General features: G+C 44.3%; 1 long non-coding RNA gene and 1 pseudogene across 2 annotated transcripts in view; both read right to left on the minus strand.

Annotated features, from left to right (window-relative positions):
- The window catches only part of LOC134918108 (uncharacterized), a 141692-nt gene that overhangs the window by 110571 nt on the left and 13464 nt on the right, over nt 1-17657 (minus strand). For both annotated transcript variants that reach the window (XR_010177438.1, XR_010177439.1), the window contains exon 2: nt 2768-2877. This is a non-coding gene — a long non-coding RNA (uncharacterized LOC134918108). The remainder of the gene's footprint in view (nt 1-2767; nt 2878-17657) is intronic.
- Nucleotides 12572-12690, minus strand: LOC134950655 (5S ribosomal RNA; annotated as a pseudogene).

The following is a 17657-nucleotide window of genomic DNA, read 5'->3' on the forward strand; positions in this document are numbered from 1 at the left end:
GCATCATGTGCTGTTTGGGGACTATTTTTTAAATCTGCCATCCTGTCTGACACTTCAGTGCCACTCCTAGATGGGCCAGTTGTTTGTGTCGGCCACTTGGGTCGCTTAGCTTAACCATCCAGCGACCTTGGTGCACCTCTTTTATTCTTTGCATCATGTGCTGTTTGGGGACTATTTTTTAAATCTGCCATCCTGTCTGACACTGCAGTGCCACTCCTAGATGGGCCAGTTGTTTGTGTCGGCCACTTGGGTCGCTTAGCTTAACCATCCAGCGACCTTGGTACACCTCTTTTTTTCTTTGCATCATGTGCTGTTTGGGGACTATTTTTTAAATCTGCCATCCTGTCTGACACTGCAGTGCCACTCCTAGATGGGCCAGGTGTTTGTGTCGGCCACTTGGGTCGCTTAGCTAAGCCACACAGCTACCTCATTGCACCTCTTTTTTTCTGTGCATCATGTGCTGTTTGGGGACTATTTTTTAAATCTGCCATCCTGTCTGACACTGCAGTGACACTCCTAGATGGTCCAGGTGTTTGTGTTGGCCACTTGGGTCGCTTAGCTTAGTCACACAGCGACCTTGGTGCACCTCTTTTTTTCTTTGCATCATGTGCTGTTTGGGGCCAATTTTTTTAAGTGCCATCCTGTCTGACACTGCAGTGCCATTCCTAGATGGGCCAGGTGTTTGTGTCGGCCACTTGGGTTGCTTAGCTTAGTCATTCAGCGACCTCGGTGCAAATTTTAGGACTAAAAATAATATTGTGAGGTGTGAGGTGTTCAGAATAGACTGGAAATGAGTGGATATTATGGTTATTGAGGTTAATAATACTATGGGATCAAAATTACCCCCAAATTCTATGATTTAAGCTGTTTTTGAGGGTTTTTTGTAAAAAAAAAAACCACCCGAATCGAAAACACACCCGAATCCGACAAAAAAATTTCGGTGAGGTTTTGCCAAAACGCGTCCGAATCCAAAACACGTCCGTGGAACCGAATCCAAAACCAAAACACAAAACCCGAAAAATGTCCGGTGCACATCACTAATAATAATCATCATTTTTATTATCATCTTAATAAATAGGCAGGCTATGTTAAAAAAATAAAAATTACAATGTGAGCACAAAAAATTTTGTTCATGCTTGTTTACAGTTTTACTGTACAATTTTTTTTCATGGTAGTTTAAATTATATGATTGCAATATTCTGTTTTAAACTAATTCTTTAGACTATTCTTCTAATGTGTCTTAAAAATTATGCAGCAAATAAATTGCAGCTATTATGAGGCTGTCGTCTCTGGAGCAAATCATTTAATTTAATTGAGGAAAGAGAGAACTATTCATTGAAATTCTTTAAAAATCCTCAATTTTATCATCACATTAAGCTATTCTGGGACACATGTCTCTGAAGAATGTGTAATTTAATAAAACAAAATGCTGTTCTTACAGACTCCAAGACAGTGGCATTTGTGCTAAGCAGTGTGTGTGTGTGTGTGTGTGTGTGTGTGTGTGTGTGTGTGTGTGTGTGTGTGTGTGTATGTGTATATATATATATATATATAAACACACACACACACACACACACACACACACACACACACACACACACACATATATATATATATACACTAAAAATTAAAGTAAAGGAAGCAATACACAATGTTTTAATTAAGAAGTTTTTATTGATTACTATATGTAATTCAAGTGTAGGAATTTATATATCTTAGCAATCCACTGCTAGATATATAATTATTGGGTGTGGTCAGCTAGCACTCTGTAAGATCTATTTGACAGATAGATAGATAGATAGATAGATAGATAGATAGATAGATAGATAGATAGATAGATAGATAGATAGATAGATAGATAGATAGACGAAGGGGCACTCTCCTGGCTAACAAATAAGCATAAGGACAATTTGTCCCAGAAGGGACAATGGGCAGGTGGGCCGATCCGGCCCAATGGCCAATGGGCAGGTCCAATGGGCAGGTCCAGGAGGGTAAATGGGCAGGTGGGCCGATCCGGGCAGGACCAGAAGGGCCAATGGGCAGGTGGGCCGATCCGGAGGCCCGTCTCCTTGGTTCAGCCATCCCCACCGGTCTCCATGGAAATGGGGGCGTGCTGTGAGTCCACGCCCCCGGACTCGTGGTGTGCCCCGGCCCCCAGCAAGCATAGCAATGGTAATGGGGGCGTGCCATGAGTCCACTCCTCCATGACTCGCGGAACATCCCCGTACATCGTGGCGGCGCACACCCATGAGGCGCGCGCGCATTCACGAGTGCCTGGGCCGAATTTGAGACCCAGTCCATCGCTGGCTGTATCCAATGAGTCTGCAGCAATAAAGAAATCCTGAAAACATGATCTGTAGGGCATGTGTGAGGATGGGAATTAAGAAACATTGGCTTAAGAAGATCTTCTCTGCGATCCAATTTACATGGTTTGCTCTTTCACAGCCATTTTGACATTCATTTCACCATCTAAAATTCAATTTTGTAACTAGAACTATTATGTTCTTGTACAATGCCTTACTCAGCATTACATCTATTTTCAAGTGTAGTGGTTTTTAATTTTTAATTTTTTTCATGAAATGTGATAGCTGCAATAATGTAGAAAAATACTCAATTATAGAAGCGAAAAATATTGGATTATAAAATGAATTTGTTGCATAAAACATCAAGATACAATTATTTAAAAGCTATGCTTATTTAATAGAGACATGTTCATAAATCCATGTGACTGATTTTAAAGTTGTGATTTTTTTTTTAGTTAACTTACCAGCTGACTAGCTTCTGTCTTGTGACTAAAGATATGTTTTACAATCTCTTTCTGCTAACTGTGCCAGCTTTTATTTCCTTTTTGCCAAAGAACAAACACTGCTTTAAAGTCTGTAAAACAGAATGAATTTTTTGTTAATTTCATTCATGAGAGAAGGTCTGTAGCTTACATAAACTTGTTTATCTTGAACTATATAATTTTACATACTGTAAGTGTACAGATTATTAAATAGTCCACAAAGATGTGTTTACAATGTTACAAAACTCAGTTTATTGGAATATTCCGAATTGAAGCATGTCTCTCACATAGCTCTCAAATTAACACATATTCGAGAGAATGCCATCCAACATTTTACACTCACAATGAATGGGTTGTGACAAGGGGCATCACAATATTTTTAGGTTGGGGGGGAAACATACTGTAATTTCCTCACCCAAAATCACCCCTAAATAATTAAATGTTGCCCCCCTCATTTTATTTCCCTCGTATGGGGGGGGAGGGGGGTACACATGTAGCGATGTTCACTTAATTTCTTAGCAATCTGCCTATATTGCTTAGAAATAAAGAACACATTGCTCTGTGTGCGCCATCGACAGCGATGCGCGACCCTGCCCGTTGCTGTCGCCGGCTCTAGATTTGGCATGCATGCCAAATCTAGTAGATCACTCATTTCACTGTTGGGTGAAATGAGCGACCCTCCACCTCCCTCGCTTAGCACACATCGTGTGCTGAACGGGGGGGGGGGGGGGAGATGTGTGCTGAGTTGTCTGTGCTAGATCGCTCATCGCTCAGCACACATCTTTCCCGTGTGTACCCCCTTTTAGTAATGCAATATGTTTCCCCATGGGCTCATTATGTTGTTCTATTACAAATAAAACACATTGGTCGTGAGTGAGAGATCGACTAATGTTGTGCCGCAATCCTGTTGTCGGAAGCCAATCCGGCTGGTTTTTGAATGACAGTCGGCCGCGGTGCCTTGTATTCAGTGTGCAATAATAAGACCATCCAGCCGAGAATTGGCTTACCAAGATTTTTGCACATGTTAGCGCCCAGAGGCGCGTGCCCCGATGGTTGCCATGGAGCCGGGATGCTGCACTTCCCGCTGACCCCCGCCCGGCGCCTAGCAACAGGTGGATGCCGGGCGCAAGGTTTTCTGGTCCCCGCCCGGCACCTAGCAACAGGCAGATTCCGGGCGCAAAGTCTCCTGGTCCCCGCCCGGCGCCTAGCAACAGGCAGTCACCGGGCGCTGTGAGCCGCCGGATCCCCAGCAACGAAGACGCCGGAGGCAGATGGCGTTCCCTGTTGCTGGGTAACTGAGTACCCAGCTGGTTACAAGGACATGCAGCAGGACAGCTGCACAATATTGACAATTAAGGAATTTCTTCTGTGATTGGGGCAGCACCATTTAAATTCTCTTCCTGGTCACTCCAAAGACGCTGGTGATAGTTCTTACTTCTGTGTGAACCTGTCAGTTCGTTGGAGATCCTGCCTGTGTTGTGCTGTGACCTGGAGACTTTGACTGAACGATTCTTGACCAGCCGGTGTTCAGGTTTTCGTGGAGTATCCACCCTAACAGTTCTTTGTTTATATTTATTTCTTTAACATCCCTGAGTATTGTTGCTCTCACTGTTTATTTGCTTATAATGTCTAATACCATTGTTGTTCTCATCATCACTCATGCATTGGTGTTGCAGGGTTAGTTAGGTTCCCCCTTACTCACTCGCAGTCTCGGGTGGTGCCTTGTCACTTAATAAGACCGGGGGCATCAGAGTTTGGGCGGACCTAATTCGCCCATTCAATGCGGCTGCTGTGGGCAGAAGAACACTAGCACTTCAGGCACCGTCCGACCACTAAGAGGGGTAACGGAGTCAGGGGTAGAGCATGAATTGCTGCAGACATCAATTCTAGCTGCAGCTTTACCTGTCAGTACTGGAACTTCCCAGTTGTTGCATACTTCCCTGAGTTCCAGGTACTCATCCATAACAGCACAGTGTTTACCTAGCTTTAGACATAGTATCTCACAAAGAAGGGTGTGATTCCGCACCAGTCCAAAGGATTCAGGCAAAATTATGTAGTACCAGAATGAAATACAATGTACAGGATTAATTCCTATTATTTGAACCTGGTGGTGCACCCAGAGTCAGAGAAAAACTTGAAGGAAAATTGGTTTGCAGAAGACTCTTGTGTGGGTGCACTCTTATGTTGATTTGTATTATGAAGATATTAAAACATAACTTTTATTAGCTAATTAATTTAAGAAAATATCCACATTTAACCACACTTAATCAGTAAAATATACTGGTATCCATATGTATACATATGACTCCACCCACCAACATCTCTGAAAAGTACCACATAATAAATGGTGTGGCTGATCAGAGTAGAAGGGCTAGGGTGAGTGCTAAAAATAATCAATCAATTGAGTAATTGATAGGAAAATTTTGGAAATGTTCTGGTTAGTCTATACTGATAGACTTATCGGGGGATGCAGACACTATAGCTCTGCACCCTGATCCCTTCCAACCAGCACAAGCTCAGCTTGTGTTAATGAGACCTGCAAGGGTCAATGGACTGGACTTTTATAAGGAGTAAGGATCCTAATTGATGGTATCAAGACTTATCAATTTTAAAGTCTCAGGGAAAGATGGACCTTGAGAGAAATATTCAGTGTAAACATATAAAGAGATGATGAGGAAGTGATAAAAAGGAGAAAAGAAAAGAGAAGGAAAGAGTGGTGATCCTGCTGTTGGTGTAAAGTCAAGACAGGTCATGAATTACAACACCGGGTATTCTCTGAGGGTCCCCCTCACAGATACTGACCCAGCCCACCACTGTTTTGCTTCCAAGATCGGACGAGATCGGGCTCTGTCGGTGGGGTATGGTAGTAATTTCTTAGGCCCAATCTGGCCAACTCACCAATGTGAGTACACCTTGGGGAGAATTCAGCTCAGAACAAAAGTTTTTGCGGATCTACTGTCTATGTTAGGCACAGGATTGACCCCGTGGATCATAAATGAGAGTCTGCGGATATGGATATATGGAAAGTGGAAGAGGAGAAGAAAGAAAAAAGGGGAAGGGAGAAAAAAGAAGAAAGAGGGAAAAAGGGGGGACAGAAAAAAATAGGTGAAATAAAGGCGTACCAGATGTCAGCACATGATATTATGCCGACACTGTGCCGATTGAGGTTGTAATGCATAAGACAAAATGATTAGCAATATAAAATATGTTAGGCCATCACCCTCTTTCCAGGCACAACAAAGCAAAGAGGGGGCACACAGGCCCTGATAAATGCTATTAACCCAATTTCTCACACATAAATACACGTTGCATATCAGAACAGGATTGTCTGGAAAAAGGCTATTAGAACCAGGCAAATTCAGTATCCATAGACACTGGTGGCTGAAGGAAAATAAATGGTAAATAAATCCTGAAAATAACAGTCTCTGCCCAGATCCCTGGGTCACCCTCAAGGGAATCAAATGGGTACAAATGTGAAACTGAAAATCTATATTGGACAGCCTCCTGGAGAAAAATACTGATTGAAAAATGACTGATAAGTGCTGATCGGGTATCTGTCCAGAAAAATGTCCAAATGCCTGCGTGCCTCAGTTGTAAATGAGTTGGGAGTTAATATGAATCTAAATTGTGGGGAAATCAGATGTCTACATCAGTGCCATAGTTATTGCTGCACAAGGTCTGTTGTCTGGGTAAACAATATACCGGTCCCTGCCCAGGTCACTGGGTCAGTCTGGGGTTAACAGGATCTGAAGCTGCTCCTCATGTCCATGGTCCACGCTGGAAAACGCGTTTCACCCATCCTGCGGGCTTGTTCACTTCCAATGCTGCTGGTTCGAATGAAAAACTCGGGATTTAAATACCCATTTAATTGGTCCTCAGCCAATGGCTGTAGTGCACTTAATTCCCTGGTTAATACTCAAGCCTCCGCTGTGCTCAGCGGAAATGAGGTAATGTGTCAGGTTGCTAGGCAACCTTAGCTGAGTGCCTTGCTACGGGAGAACTACGAGGGGAAATAACTGCTGGCCCTCTCATACTTATCTAGCTGGCTAATACAGTCGGAGTCTACGTTGTATCCTTGCGGCGCAAGAACATACTGATGAGATACCTATTAATACTACGGGTATCGTGGCCCCTGCTGTCTGTGATGGCGCTAGGTCATATCCGAGTGTCGAGTATGGACTTAAAGTTATGACGTCCCGTTACTAGGCAACTGGGCATCCTGGGGGCGTGATATCCGGCTGTCGGATCTGGGTAGAGCTCGGCGTAACGTTGCTAGGTAACAACGCTACGTCATATCCGAGTGTCGAGTATGGACTTGGGGTTATGGCGTTCCGTTACTAGGCAAATGGGCGTCCTGGGGGCGTGATGTCCGGCTGTCGGATCTAGGTAGAGCTCAGCGTCACGTTGCTAGGTAACAAGGCGCCGTGATTAGTTGGTCTATGTTTGGCTGATACAACATAACCGATTGGTGGATAAGATCTTAAAGTTGGGGCGTCTCGTTGCTAGGCAACTGGGCGTCCTGTGGGCATAGTGTCCGGCTGTCGGATCTAGGTGAAGCTTAGCGTCACGTTGCTGGGCAACTCGGCACCATGGGTAGATTAGTCAGTCTTTGGCTAATAAGCATAGCAAATACTGATTACCTTCCCCATATAAATTAGGTTGGCAAGCGCACTAATAAATATCTCCATGTTGGAAATGTTATTCATTTCTCTGCCGGTGTATTGTGTTCTGACCGGCTGTCTAGTTAGGATTTAGAAGGGCTAGGTGTATTATAAAAGCTGCTACTGGGGAGGAATTTGGTTGTATCTGCGATTGGATTATATTTATTAAATTTAATTAACCTGATTTGCGCCCCACCCTAGATGTGTTGCTGCGAAATGACAGTGAGTAATGGGTGAAAAGGGTTAGATGACATGACTACGACTGTCCCTGTCTTATTCTAATTCCAGATAAAGGTTTATTGGTCCCTAGGGCCAACAAGGGGGTAGTTTAGATTGATTAATTAGGTTAACTGAAATGGATTATTCCGAAATATGAGGACTATTTCGTATGACTAAAAGGTCTACTCAGTTTTGGCCTATACAGTGCCTGAATTACCCACAAGGACAATTGTGTGTATTCGGAAACGTGAAGTGTGGGTAAATACGCTTTTTTTGATGTTTATGTAGTGGGCTGAACGTATGGACTAGTGAGCCATTGATTATTGATGAGTATAAGAGTGAGTGAGACACCCACTAGTTGTTGGGTGTAAAGAAATGGTGAGTAAACCTTGGTGGGGAACGGGAAGAACGAGAGGGACGGGGAATGGAGGGAAGGGGAGAGGAAAGGAAAGGGGAGGAAAGGGTTAGTGAACACGTAAAGGTGCGATCGACCAAACTATAGGTGTACAGTGCATGGTGTGAAAAAACCATGTGGGACATGTGAAAAAAGTGTAAAAACAAGATGTGGGTCAAGGGAAAAGTGAGGGTATTGGGGTAGGGATGGGAGGTGAAGGCACTGTTGGCAAAACTACGTATTGGGTGATATCTAATGGGACAGTTAATTTAGGGTATTAACTAGTAAAGCAGTTGGCAAATGATATAAGGGAGAGGGAAACATCTGCAGTATATAGTATGATCGGGTTGATTAGTTTTAAAGATTGGACCTTGGTCCCTAAACCGTTGATGTCAATTTGGTAGATTAGAGAAAGGCACTATAAATTTATGCTTTCATTGAGGCCCATTGGTTTGTATGTGTTAAGTTTGAAAATCCACTCTGTTTCTTTCTTCAGTAGTTCTTTGGTAAGGTCCCCCCCTCTGATGCCTAACTAAACTTTTTCCAGGCCAAAGACTTTAAGATCTTTCAAGAAGTCTGTATGGCAAGAGTGAAAATGCCTGGCAACCGAGGTCAATTTCCGCATCCGTATGAGATCACTGGCAGCATTCCGGCAAGTTCCCACATGTTCCAGTATCCGTTCCTTGAATTTCCGAGTCGTCATTCCCACATACCTCAAATTACAACTGCATTCAATGCAGTAAATCAGGCCTTGTGTGCTGCAATTGAAGAATTGTTTGATGGGTATGAGTTGGCCATAACGGTCTGAGATTGAGTTTATTTTTGCTATCAGGGGGCAGGCTTTGCAATGTCCACACGGAAAGGTACCTCTCACTGTATTCGACCTGACTGTCCTGAGTTGAAAATGGCTCCTAACCAGGTGATCCCTTATGTTCCTTGATCTCCTCCAGCTCATTTGGATGTTGGTATCTATCACTGGTGCCTGGACCTCGTCAAGTTGAAGTATGGGAAGATGTTTTTCAATAGCTTTCTTGATCTCCCTCCATTCCGGGCAGAAGGTTCCAATAAATCTGATCTTTTCACCTGGTTTGCTGGGGGTCTTGGTTGGAAAGATAAGAGTATCCTTGGGTATCCTGGTTACCTCCTTACAGGCTCGTTTCAAAGATCTTTTACTGTATCCTCTCTCATGCAAACGGCGGGATAGTTCCTGGCTTTTGTTCTTGAACACTTCTTCCTCAGAGCAATTTCTTCGGAGTCTCAGGAACTCCCCTTTCGGTATGTTTTCAACCGTTGGTGGGAAGTGTGCACTGGTTTGGAACAATAAACTGTTAGTAGATGTTTCTTTTTGGTAAAGTTCTGTTGATAGGCTGCCTGTAGTGGATTTGAAGATATTAATATCAAGAAAGGCTACCCTTTCCCGGCTGATGGTATGCGTGAGCTTTATGTTGAGGTCGTTGTTGTTGAGGAGCTCGATGAAGTCAATCAAGAGGGTTAGTTCCCCATCCCAGATAACGAAGATATCGTCTATATATCTGAGCCACAACATAACATGTTCCATATAAAGGTCATTGGTATCAGTGAAAACATACTTTTGCTCCCACCAACCCAAAAACAAGTTCGCATACGTGGGCGCACATGCTGCCCCCATAGCCGTACCCCTGACCTGGAGATAAAATTGTTCCTGGAATGTAAAGTAATTCTTCTCCAGGACGAACGCCAGTAGGTTATATAGAAAGTCAACAAATTCTCCTTGCTCGTTGTTTTCCAAGAAAGACCTCGTTGCATTTAGACCAGCCTGATGATCAATACTGGTGTAAAGTGCTTCGACGTCCAAGGTCACCAGTAGGAAACCGTCCTCAAATATTATATCATGGATCTTTCGAAGTAGATCTGAGGTATCTCTCAGGTATGAAGGTAATTGTAGGACATATTCTCTGAGATGTAGGTCCAAAAAACGACTAGGTTGTTCAAGGAGACCTACGTTCCCTGACATGATAGGTCTCCCGGGAGGTTTCTTCAGATCCTTGTGCATTTTAGGGAGAAGATAGAATGTTGGTGTTCTGGGATTTTTTACTGAGAGGTAGGCATGTTCTTGTTTCGTAATGGTACCTGCTGTCAAAACTTCTCCAATGAGACTGGTATATTCATTCTGAAAGCGAGCAGTTGGATTGCTCAGCAGTCTTTTATAACATGCAGTCTGTTTCAATTGTCTTAGTGCTTCCGTCACGTACATATCTGTCGGCCAGAGCACTATATTGCCTCCCTTGTCCGATGGCTTAATTATCACGTCCTTCCATTCCCTTACCTCCCTCAGTGCTTCCCTCTCGTCATGAGGCAAATTCTGGGGGAAGTAGTAGTATTTCCGGTCGCTTCGATGTTTGATCAAATCAAATTCTTTTGAGACCATATCAAGGAAGACCCGAATTTCCGGACTATTGACATCTGGTGGGAAGAAGGTTGACTTAGCCCTACACTTGGGGCGATCTCTTAGGCCTACCTCCTGATTCTGTTCCGATTGTAGGTCTTCTAGGATTGCCACCATCTCCAGATCCTCCGTATCTAAATTGGGGTCTCCCTCGGCCTCTTCTTGTCTTGAATTTCGATCACTGAAGAATTTTTTGAGAAGTAATTTCCTCCCAAAGAGTCGCAGGTCTTTTTCCCACATGAACCGATCAAATGGTTTGGTGGGAGAAAAGGATAAGCCCATGCTCAGTACTTTCCTTTGTTCCGGGGAGATTATCCTATCTGATAAGTTGATAATTTGTAGGTGTTCCGAGGGGGGAGGGGTTAGCAAACTTTTCTCTGTCGTTACGGATATCTTGATGTTCTGGGAGTATCCCAGTTGTTGTTCCTTCCCCTGTCTCTTCTTTCTCCCCCTCCTTGTCGGTCTATGTTTCGGTTTCTGCCTCTGTGTTTCTGGCCTCGGCCTAAAAAATAAGGTGAACCCTCTCGGTCTTCAGTACGATATGCTAACTGCGTATCTCCTGTTGGTTCACTGGCCGAGTCATCACTCATAGAAGACTCGAATTCTGAGAAGGTGGAATTTTCTGGCTGTCTTCTATCCCTGTTCCTTGTAGGTCTTGAGTTCCATCTAAAAATATTACCCTGGGTGAAATCTTGTTTATCCCTCTGTAGTTTGTTCCTTTTACGGTCTCTAATACCACTTTCATATGTTTCCAGATCCTTTTTCAGTTTCTCAAAAGTCTTTTTCCCATTTTTCAAGATTTTTGCCTAGTTCTTCTATTTCTTTCTCTACCTGATCTAAGATCAGGGTATCATGTTTAATCAGTATATGTAACAGATCACTGGAACATTTTAGAAGAGCCGCCTCCCATTCACCTTTGAGGCTGGCCGTTGCTAGCGGAAAGGAGGGGAAGATTTTAGGTCTCAGGCCCCTGGGTACTATCTTGTGTTGGGTGTAGTTCTGCAGTGTGGTAATGTCCCGGTTTAAACTGATCCTCCTTTGTAGGGTTTTGTGAAGTTTGGATAAGGGGCTTTCCCAATCTGTTGGGGTCCTTTCAGTATCCTCCGTTTCAGAGAAAAGATCCTCGAAACCTTCAGTATTCCTACATCTTGAGAGTTCAGACTTGAGTGAGAAGGAGGTCATGTCTAGGAGTGTGGTGTTAGGTGGATGTAAAGGTGAATAAGTAATTACCTTGAGAAAAACGTTTCGCAAATTGGTAATATGTGATTTGACGATCAATAGTTTGACTGTGCTGTAATCGGAAACTGACCAATTGGTCAGAAAGACAAAGTATCTCACAAAGAAGGGTGTGATTCCGCACCAGTCCAAAGGATTCAGACAAAATTATGTAGTATCAGAATGAAATACAATGTACAGGATTAATTCCTATTATTTGAACCTGGTGGTGCACCCAGAGTCAGAGAAAAACTTGAAGGAAAATTGGTTTGCAGAAGACTCTTGTGTGGGTGCACTCTTATCTTGATTTGTATTATGAAGATATTAAAACATAACTTTTATTAGCTAATTAATTTAAGAAAATATCCACATTTAACCACACTTAATCAGTAAAATATACTGGTATCCATATGTATACATATGACTCCACCCACCAACATCTCTGAAAAGTGCCACATAATAAATGGTGTGGCTGATCAGAGTAGAAGGGCTAGGGTGAGTGCTAAAAATAATCAATCAATTGAGTAATTGATAGGAAAATTTTGGAAATGTTCTGGTTAGTCTATACCGATAGACTTATCGGGGGATGCAGACACTATAGCTCTGCACCCTGATCCCATCCAACCAGCACAAGCTCAGCTTGTGTTAATGAGACCTGCAAGGGTCAATGGACTGGACTATTATAAGGAGTATGGATCCTAATTGATGGTATCAAGACTTATCAATTTTAAAGTCTCAGGGAAAGATGGACCTTGAGAGAAATATTCAGTGTAGACATATAAAGAGATGATGAGGAAGTGATAAAAAGGAGAAAAGAAAAGAGAAGGAAAGAGTGGTGATCCTGCTGTTGGTGTAAAGTCAAGACAGGTCATGAATTACAACACCGGGTATTCTCTGAGGGTCCCCCTCACAGATACTGACCCAGCCCACCACCGTTTTGCTTCCAAGATCGGACGAGATCGGGCTCTGTCGGTGGGGTATGGTAGTAATTTCTTAGGCACAATCTGGCCAACTCACCAATGAGAGTACACCTTGGGGAGAATTCAGCTCAGAACAAAAGTTTTTGCGGATCTACTGTCTATGCTAGGCACAGGATTGACCCCGTGGATCATAAATGAGAGTCCGCGGATATGGATATATGGAAAGTGGAAGAGGAGAAGAAAGAAAAAAGGGGAAGGGAGAAAAAAGAAGAAAGACGGAAAAAGGGGGGACAGAAAAAAATAGGTGAAATAAAGGCATACCAGATGTCAGCACATGATATTATGCCGGCACTGTGCCGATTGAGGTTGTAATGCATAAGACAAAATGATTAGCAATATAAAATATGTTAGGCCATCACCCTCTTTCCAGGCACAACAAAGCAAAGAGGGGGCACACAGGCCCTGATAAATGCTATTAACCCAATTTCTCACACATAAATACACGTTGCATATCAGAACAGGATTGTCTGGAAAAAGGTTATTTGAACCTGGCAAATTCAGTATCCATAGACACTGGTGGCTGAAGGAAAATAAATGGTAAATAAATCCTGAAAATAACAGTCTCTGCCCAGATCCCTGGGTCACCCTCAATGGAATCAAATGGGTACAAATTAGAGATGTGCACCGGAAATTTTTCGGGTTTTGTGTTTTGGTTTTGTGTTCGGTTCCGTGGCCGTGTTTTGGGTTCGAACGCGTTTTGGCAAAACCTCACCGAATTTTTTTGGTCGGACTCGGGTGTGTTTTGGATTCGGGTGTTTTTTTAAAAAAAACCCTAAAAAACAGCTTAAATCATAGAATTTGGGGGTCATTTTGATCCCAAAGTATTATTAACCTCAATAACCATAATTTCCACTCATTTTCAGTCTATTCTGAACACCTCACACCTCACAATATTATTTTTAGTCCTAAAATTTGCACCGAGGTCGCTGGATGACTAAGCTCAGCGACCCAAGTGGCCGACACAAACACCTGGCCCATCTAGGAGTGGCACTGCAGTGTCACGCAGGATGGCCCTTCCAAAAAACACTCCCCAAACAGCACATGACGCAAAGAAAAAAAGAGGCGCAATGAGGTAGCTGTGTGACTAAGCTCAGCGACCCTAGTGGCCGACACAAACACCTGGCCCATCTAGGAGTGGCACTGCAGTGTCACGCAGGATGGCCCTTCCAAAAAACACTCCCCAAACAGCACATGACGCAAAGAAAAAAAGAGGCGCAATGAGGTAGCTGTGTGACTAAGCTCAGCGACCCTAGTGGCCGACACAAACACCTGGCCCATCTAGGAGTGGCACTGCAGTGTCAGGCCGGATGGCCCTTCCAAAAAATACTCCCCAAACAGCACATGACGCAAAGAAAAATGAAAGAAAAAAGAGGTGCAAGATGGAATTGTCCTTGGGCCCTCCCACCCACCCTTATGTTGTATAAACAGGACATGCACACTTTAACCAACCCATCATTTCAGTGACAGGGTCTGCCACACGACTGTGACTGAAATGACGGGTTGGTTTGGACCCCCACCAAAAAAGAAGCAATTAATCTCTCCTTGCACAAACTGGCTCTACAGAGGCAAGATGTCCACCTCATCATCATCCTCCGATTCATCACCGTGTACATCCCCCTCCTCACAGATTATCAATTCGTCCCCACTGGAATCCACCATCACAGCTCCCTGTGTACTTTGTGGAGGCAATTGCTGCTGGTGAATGTCTCCATGGAGGAATTGATTATAATTCATTTTAATGAACATCATCTTCTCCACATTTTCTGGAAGTAACCTCGTACGCCGATTGCTGACAAGGTGAGCGACGGCACTAAACACTCTTTCGGAGTACACACTTGTGGGAGGGCAACTTAGGTAGAATAAAGCCAGTTTGTGCAAGGGCCTCCAAATTGCCTCTTTTTCCTGCCAGTATACGTACGGACTGTCTGACGTGCCTACTTGGATGCGGTCACTCATATAATCCTCCACCATTCTTTCAATGGTGAGAGAATCATATGCAGTGACAGTAGACGACATGTCCGTAATCGTTGTCAGGTCCTTCAGTCCGGACCAGATGTCAGCATCAGCAGTCGCTCCAGACTGCCCTGCATCACCGCCAGCGGGTGGGCTCGGAATTCTGAGCCTTTTCCTCGCACCCCCAGTTGCGGGAGAATGTGAAGGAGGAGATGTTGACAGGTCGCGTTCCGCTTGACTTGACAATTTTCTCACCAGCAGTTCTTTGAACCCCTGCAGACTTGTGTCTGCCGGAAAGAGAGATACAACGTAGGTTTTAAATCTAGGATCGAGCACGGTGGCCAAAATGTAGTGCTCTGATTTCAACAGATTGACCACCCGTGAATCCTTGTTAAGCGAATTAAGGGCTCCATCCACAAGTCCCACATGCCTAGCGGAATCGCTCAGTGTTAGCTCCTCCTTTAATGTCTCCAGCTTCTTCTGCAAAAGCCTGATGAGGGGAATGACCTGACTCAGGCTGGCAGTGTCTGAACTGACTTCACGTGTGGCAAGTTCAAAAGGTTGCAGAACCTTGCACAACGTTGAAATCATTCTCCACTGCGCTTGAGACAGGTGCATTCCACCTCCTATATCGTGGTCAGTTGTATAGGCTTGAATGGCCTTTTGCTGCTCCTCCAACCTCTGAACCATATAGAGGGTTGAATTCCACCTCGTTACCACTTCTTGCTTCAGATGATGGCAGGGCAGGTTCAGGCGTTTTTGGTGTTGCTCCAGTCTTCTGTACGTGGTGCCTGTACGCCGAAAGTGTCCCGCAATTCTTCTGGCCACCGACAGCATCTCTTGCACGCCCCTCTCGTTTTTTAAATAATTCTGCACCACCAAATTCAAGGTATGTGCAAAACATGGGACGTGCTGGAATTTGCCCATATTTAATGCACACACAATATTGCTGGCGTTGTCCGATGCCACAAATCCACAGGAGAGTCCAATTGGGGTAAGCCATTCTGCGATGATCTTCCTCAGTTGCCGTAAGAGGTTTTTAGCTGTGTGCGTATTCTGGAAAGTGGTGATACAAAGCGTAGCCTGCCTAGGAAAGAGTTGGCGTTTGCGAGATGCTGCTACTGGTGCCGCCGCTGCTGTTCTTGCGGCGGGAGTCAATACATCTACCCAGTGGGCTGTCACAGTCATACAGTCCTCAGTCTGCCCTGCTCCACTTGTCCACATGTCCGTGGTTAAGTGGACATTGGGTACAACTGCATTTTTTAGGACACTGGTGAGTCTTTTTCTGAGGTCTGTGTACATTTTCGGTATCGCCTGCCTAGAGAAATGGAACCTAGATGGTATTTGGTACCGGGGACACAGTACCTCAATCAAGTCTATAGTTGGCTCTGCAGTAATGATGGATACCGGAACCACGTTTCTCACCGCCCAGGATGCCAAGGCCTCAGTTATCCGCTTTGCAGCAGGGTGACTGCTGTGATATTTCATCTTCCTCGCAAAGGACTGTTGGACAGTCAATTGCTTGGTGGAAGTAGTAAAAGTGGTCTTACGACTTCCCCTCTGGGATGACCATCGACTCCCAGCAGCAACAACAGCAGCGCCAGCAGCAGTAGGCGTTACACTCAAGGATGCATTGGAGGAATCCCAGGCAGGAGAGGACTCGTCAGAATTGCCAGTGACATGGCCTGCAGGACTATTGGCATTCCTGGGGAAGGAGGAAATTGACACTGAGGGAGTTGGTGGGGTGGTTTGCGTGAGCTTGGTTACAAGAGGAAGGGATTTACTGGTCAGTGGACTGCTTCCGCTGTCGCCCAAAGTTTTTGAACTTGTCACTGACTTATGATGAATGCGCTGCAGGTGACGTATAAGGGAGGATGTTCCGAGGTGGTTAACGTCCTTACCCCTACTTATTACAGCTTGACAAAGGCAACACACGGCTTGACACCTGTTGTCCGCATTTCTGTTGAAATACTTCCACACCGAAGAGCTGATTTTTTTGGTATTTTCACCAGGCATGTCAATGGCCATATTCCTCCCACGGACAACAGGTGTCTCCCCGGGTGCCTGACTTAAACAAACCACCTCACCATCAGAATCCTCCTTGTCAATTTCCTCCCCAGCGCCAGCAACACCCATATCCTCCTCATCCTGGTGTACTTCAACACTGACATCTTCAATCTGACTATCAGGAACTGGACTGCGGGTGCTCCTTCCAGCACTTGCAGGGGGCGTGCAAATGGTGGAAGGCGCATGCTCTTCACGTCCAGTGTTGGGAAGGTCAGGCATCGCAACCGACACAATTGGACTCTCCTTGTGGATTTGTGATTTCGAAGAACGCACAGTTCTTTGCTGTGCTTTTGCCAGCTTAAGTCTTTTCATTTTTCTAGCGAGAGGCTGAGTGCTTCCATCCTCATGTGAAGCTGAACCACTAGCCATGAACATAGGCCAGGGCCTCAGCCGTTCCTTGCCACTCTTTGTGGTAAATGGCATATTGGCAAGTTTACGCTTCTCCTCCGACGATTTTATTTTAGATTTTTGAGTCCTTTTTTTACTGATATTTTGTGTTTTGGATTTTACATGCTCTGTACTATGACATTGGGCATCGGCCTTGGCAGACGACGTTGATGGAATTTCATCGTCTCGGCCATGACTAGTGGCAGCAGCTTCAGCACGAGGTGGAAGTGGATCTTGATCTTTCCCTATTTTTGGAACCTCAACATTTTTGTTCTCCATATTTTAATAGGCACAACTAAAAGGCACCTCAGGTAAACAATGGAGATGGATGGATACTAGTATACTTATGGATGACGAGTGACTGATGACACAGAGGTAGCTACAGCCGTGGACTACCGTACTGCGTCTGCTAGTATAGAGATGATAATGATATAAAAAATATATATATATCACTACTGCAGGTATATATAATATAATGACGGACCTGCTGGACACTGTCAGCAGACTCCTAAACTACTAGTATGAAGAAGATAGAAAAAAAAAAACCACCACAGGTAGGTATACAATTATG

This window comes from Pseudophryne corroboree, chromosome 1 (genome assembly GCF_028390025.1).
Source record: "Pseudophryne corroboree isolate aPseCor3 chromosome 1, aPseCor3.hap2, whole genome shotgun sequence".
NCBI classification, from domain to species: domain Eukaryota; kingdom Metazoa; phylum Chordata; class Amphibia; order Anura; family Myobatrachidae; genus Pseudophryne; species Pseudophryne corroboree.